Raw genomic sequence first — 6,123 nt, 5'->3', positions numbered from 1 at the left:
AAACCCAACAACTTCTGGGGTCAGCCGTCTATTGAAGCCTATTAGGGTCTAAGAGAAGCGGGGTCTAAAAGGCTGGCTGTCCAATGTGAAACTGACGAGTACAAGTTACTGCAATACAGAAGCACTGCCGTGTATCAGATCTGTGCTCACACCACTGAATGACCTCAACAGCAAAAGGACAAAATAAAGTACAACTAAAACTTAATAAAAAAAGAGATTTTATTTATTTTCTAAATTGTAGATTTCACTAGTACCGGTAGAGAATGCAAGAAAACATATCACTACCTCAACAATAAAATTATCAAATTTATTTTGTACGTAAATTCTTTGTAAAAAAAAAAAAAAATATGCCACAATAAGCTATTTTTGGTCATCTCCCTTCTGCAAAAAATGTACATGCTCAGAATGGAAGCATTAGAAACTACAGCTCACCCTGCGAAAGTGAAAAAAGCCAAGCATCCACCCAGCTTCATTGGGGGAAAAAAATGGAGTATGGCTGATGTAATACAGCGACACAAATGATTTTTTGAAAAAAGTAAATTTATTGTGGCGATGTGAAAATACTCACAACTACTTATAAATTAGTATGGTAAGAAATGTATAAAGCAGTAAAACAAAGTCAGCATGTCATTTATGCCGTCTAGTAAATTCTGTGAAGAAAAAAACCCAGAATTGCTGTTTCTAGCCTCTTATTTTTAACTAGAATAAAAATTAAGTCAAAATGAGGCCAATGTAAATGTCAGCTCGTCCAAAAACAACAAGCACTCCTCCTCCATTCCACACCCCCCAAATATGACGCCCCGCCTGCTGCACAGCTTGGACACTGTTCTCATTGCTATCGCAGCATTTGTCTAGCGAGTATGTTTGGATATAATTTTACGGTTTTCAAAGGTACAATGTGCAGAGCCTTCCGCGGTCATGGTCAGACGTATAGCGATTGTCCATCTCTTTGCCGGGTTTGTGTTTCTTACAGATGCTGGACAGTGCAGGATTCCACGCCTTGCCTCGCTTCTGAGGTTTACCTTTCATGAAAACTGCGGAGTAAGACCTATCACTAGTGATGAGCGAATACATTCGGCACTATTCATTACTCACACGAATTGTACGGTATTTGGGCTATTCGTTACTCGGCCAGTAATTAGCTATTCGCCTCGGTATTTCAGCAGCAGATGGAAGGAAGGGAGACACAGTCATTACTAGTGGGTAGGCGGAGCCCACATAGGATAGTTCACCTCAGATTAAAAAAGAGTGTTGTCCGGCCCCTCCAGCTTGGGCTCCTCCTACTCCAGCTCTCCAGTCTAAAATTTGAGGTCACAGGATGGTCGCTGCTGGAAGCAGCTCCTCAGAAAATTTTTTTATTTTTATCGGACAGAGACTTGGACCCCCGTGGTCTTGAGGTCTCAGGGGTCTCAGCGCTGCTGGACCCCCACCCCTCCCTTGGCGGATCTGCATTACCCTTTGAGAGAGGTCCCTGCAGAACCCTGCCGGCCCCGGGGGATGAGGGATGCTTCCCTGGCGGGGACGCAAACCGCGCATCTGGGGTCACTGCGTTCTCCGCCCTGGGGGGAAGCTTGGGCACAGCGCCACAAATCCCTGGGGGTCCCTGTGGCGCTCAGCTGGGTGAGTACTCAGCATGTTAATGTGTTTTGAGTGCTTCAGCGGCTGCTGCTACATGTATTCATGTGGTGACTTGTGTTTTTTTGTCTGCAGGTGGATGCCTGCAGGACATGGAAGCGGGGCAGGAGCGGAGGAGTCGCTCGCGCTTTTTTTTGAAGCCGGCGGGGGGCGTGGCTTCGCGCCTTCCCGGTCTTTCGCGGGCAGGAAGCGCTCCGAGCGCGCGCTTTCTCCTGCCCCTCCTCTTCCGGTTTCTCCTCACAGCGCGGCGGCCATTACTGAACGGCTTCCATCGGGCTCCTCACTCTCCTCTCCTCCCGACAGACCGAAGGAACACTGCACCGCGGCCAGCTGGGTGAGTCGCTTCTGCCTGTCAGGGCAGAAGCTTAACCCCTCACCCCCTCAGCGCAGGGCACTTTTCTGAGGCACAATAAGGTGGCAGACTGTGCTGTCCTGCAGCTATTACCTCATATAGAGGTTCCTTTTTTTGTCTGGGGCTCGCACATCCTTTTCATTTCACAGAGGTTGTGGGGAGTCTGCGACATTAACCCCTTATTAGGCGGTTATCCCTTAATTGGGGGTCAGCTGGGGTAGCTCTCTCTTTAAGAGCTTTAACCCTTCAGCTTTCTTTTAAGAAACCACACTGTCCTACTTACTGACAGGTTTAACCTGCCATATACTGTGTGAGGGCATGTCCGATCAGGGTCCAGGAGGTGCGGACTGTCTCCCAGGCCCGCTACAGGATCAGTCTCGCGTGTCTGACACGCAGGAGTCCTCGACGGCGTCAAGCGCAGCGGTCGGGGGTTTCGGTGATGGGGCAGTGGTCAAAATGGAGGCCCTCACTCATTCTATTGATGGCCTGTCTGACCTTCTAGGTTATTGGGTGTCAGCTAGATCCTCTCATGGCAGGAAGCGCCACAGGCCGGTGCTGCCCTCCCCGCGCAGCGACTCGGAGATCTCTGTTATGGAGGGTTCCCCTTCAAGCTCAGATGGGGAGATGTCCGATTCGGATAAGGAGGATCGGCAGGGGCACTCTGCCTCTTTTTTGGGCCGTGCAGAGGCTTTTATTGGAGCCATGAGGGAGGCGTTACAGTTTCCGGAGGAGGTAACTAGACGTCCTGGTAAGTCAGCCCGGATGTTTCAGGAGTCGCATAGGTCGCGCTTGGCATTACCATCTCTGGATGAGCTTAATGGAGCAGTGGAGAAGGAACGCCTGTGTCCAGATAAACGTTTTCAGGGGACACGGTTTTTTTGAGGCACTGTATCCGTGTTCCACGGAGTTGATTGATAATTGGATTCCTTCTCCTGAAGTGGATGTCCCTTTATCCCAGCTTAGCAAATCCTCATTACTGCCTGTTAAAGGTAAGGCGAGTCTGCAGGATCCGCTGGACAGAAAAACGGAGATGGCGGTGAAATCCATCTACGAGGCCGCGGGTCATGGATTCCGAGCGGTGCTAGGATCCATGTGTGCTTGTAAAGCTTCCCTAAGCTGGTTGGACCATCTACGGACGGCGTGGCAGGATGGATCCCCGCTATCCGAGGTAGATGGGCTTTTCAAGTTGTTGGAGGATGCGGCCCGATATGGCAGTGATGCAGGATTGGATACCGCGTCACTGCTGTCCAGGGCGCAATCCTCGGCGGCAGTCAGAAGAGCACTGTGGCTCAGACAGTGGACCGGGGACGCGGTTTCCAAGCAAGGTTTGCTATCTTTAGCTTACAAGGGTGATCAGTTATTTGGATCTGACCTCACGGAGCTGATTGTCAAGGCAAAGGCAAAAGAAGCGGCCTTACCACAGCGAAGAACTGTGGCTTCTGCGTCGGGCAGGCCTAGTGCCGGTAGTAGTCGGCGGCCCTTTCGGTCCAGGGGACGGTCCGGTCAGCCCTCTTGGGGATCGGGTCGTCCCTCTTTTTCAGGAAAAAAGGCTTCTCAGAAATCCCGCACTCCCTGGAAACAGAGCTTCCGTCAAGACAAGCGGGAAGCTGACAAAAAGCCCGCTAAGGCGGACTGACGCCAGGTTTTCACTCGAGGGCTCTCGAGTGGGGGGTCGCCTGCTCCAATTCGAATCGACTTGGGCGTCCTGCGTTTCGGACGCCTGGGTGACGCGGGTTGTGTCAGCAGGCTACTTCATAGAGTTTCTTTCTCGACCCCCGGACAGGTTTTGCCGATCTCGCTTTCCGTCAGAGCCCGAGCTAGTTGCCGCTCTACAGCAGGAGGTCGATTCCCTTCTGCAGAAGGGTGTGGTGGTACCGGTTCCGCCGGAGGACCGGGGAAGAGGGTTTTATTCAAACCTCTTTGTGGTCCCCAAAAAGGAGGACAAATTTCGCCCCATTCTGGATCTCAAAAGATTGAATCGGCATGTCCGCACCCGCAAATTCCGCATGGAGTCGCTTCGCTCGGTTGTGGCGGCCCTGTCGCAGAACGACTTTTTGGTGTCAATCGACATTCGCGACGCTTATTTGCATGTTCAGTCGGAAGGGCCCACCAACGCTTCCTTCGTTTTGCCATAGGTCAGGACCATTTCCAGTTTGTGGCCCTACCATTCGGGTTGGCCTCGGCGCCCAGAGTTTTTACAAAAATTCTGGCACCTCTCATGGCGATCCTTCGAAGACAGGGGGTTACGGTTCTTCCCTACCTGGACGACCTTTTAATTGTGGCGTCCTCAAAGGAGGAGGCGGTGACGGCTCGCAATCTATCCCTTCAGCTCCTGGAGGACTTCGGGTTGCTGGTCAATTGGAAGAAGTCGTCTCTGGAACCGTCGCAGTCAATCCTGTTTTTGGGGATGCATTTCGACACGGTACGAGCAGTGGTGTCCCTGCCTCCAGACAAGCAAGCAAGTCTTCTTCGACATGTACAGGTTATGAAGTCTTCGACAGCAATGTCCCTTCGAAGGTGTATGCGCCTTTTGGGTTTGATGGTGGAGTCAATGGAGGCACTTCCGTTTGCCCAATTTCATTCCAGGACTCTCCAAATGCTCATTCTGAACCGTTGGGATCGATCACAGGCTTCGCTGGATCGCAGTGTCATCATCTCCTACAGGGTGCGAGAGTCTCTAGAATGGTGGTTACGTCCGGAAGCGTTATCCCTGGGGAAGTCCTTCCTCCTTCCGAGGTGGTCGGTCATAACCACCGATGCCAGCCTGTCAGGCTGGGGGGGTGTCTGGAACGATCTCTGGATTCAGGGAGTATGGTCGTCGGAAGAGTCTGTCCTGCCGATCAACATCCTGGAATTGAGGGCGATTTTCCTTTGTCTCCAACACTGGACGGTCCCTTTAAACGGTCTGCCAGTCCGAGTGCAGACAGACAACGCGACGGTGGTCGCGTATATCAACCATCAAGGTGGAACGAGGAGCTCCAGGCTCATGATGGAAGTGTCTCGGATCCTGGTATGGGCCGAGGCCAAGGTGCCAGCCATCTCTGCGATTCACATTCCGGGAGTTCAGAATATCACGGCGGACTTCCTCAGTCGCGAGAAGGTGGATCCCGGAGAATGGAGTCTTCACCCAGAAATTTTTGCACAGCTGTGCTCCCGTTGGGGAACTCCTCAAGTGGATTTGATGGCATCAAGGTTCAACACCAAGTTACCGACGTTCATGTCCAGGTACAAGGACCCGAAGGCTGTGGCGGTGGATGCTCTGGTGGCTCCGTGGGACCAATTCGAGCTAATCTATGTGTTCCCGCTGATATCCTTACTTCCTCTGGTGTTGCGTCGGATCAGACTGGAAAGAGTCCCGGCTATGTTAGTAGCCCCAGACTGGCCAAGGAGGACGTGGTTCTCGACGCTGGTGTCGCTTCTGGCTGCGCCTCCACTTCCTCTCCCTCTTCGCCCGGACCTGTTAACCCAAGGGCCCGTTCGTCATCCGGACCTGAAGTCTCTGCGTTTGAGGGCGTGGCTCTTGAGACCGAAATCTTGACTCGTCAAGGTTTTTCAGCCGAAGTCATTGCCACTCTGCGAGCTGCCAGGGGTCCTGCCACTACTGGGATCTATCACAAGACTTGGGAGGCCTTCTTTTCATGGTGTTCGGGTTCTTCAAGGAACCCGAGGATTTTTTCCATTCCCAATTTGTTGGCCTTTTTGCAGTATGGCCTGGACAAGGGTTTGGCAGTTAGCACTCTGAGGGGTCAGGTTTCTGCTTTGTCCTTGCTGTTTCGGAAGGCTATCGCCTCGCGTAGGGACGTGCGTTCCTTTTTTCGCGGGGTAACCTGTCAGTTTCCGCCGCGGAAGGCGCTTGTGTCCCCTTGGCGGCTCAATCTGGTCTTGGAGGCTCTTCAACATGGGCCTTTTGAGCTTATGGACTCCGTTAGCCTTTCTTTGCTTTCTTGGAAGGTTGCCTTTTTAGTGGCAGTCACCTCTTTGAGAAGGGTTCCTGAACTGGCGGCTCTTTCTTGCTCGCCTTCTTTTCTGGAGTTTCTCCCGGATCGCGTGGTGCTTCGCACACGGGGCGACTTTCTACCTAAGGTGGTGTCACAATTTCATGTTAACCAGGATATTGTGTTGCCCTCGCTCTGTCC

This window comes from Phyllobates terribilis, unplaced genomic scaffold, assembly GCF_046119375.1.
Source record: "Phyllobates terribilis strain yellow unplaced genomic scaffold, ASM4611937v1 Scaffold_12__6_contigs__length_324123572, whole genome shotgun sequence".
Taxonomy (NCBI): domain Eukaryota; kingdom Metazoa; phylum Chordata; class Amphibia; order Anura; family Dendrobatidae; genus Phyllobates; species Phyllobates terribilis.
This window is presented reverse-complemented; position numbering follows the sequence as displayed.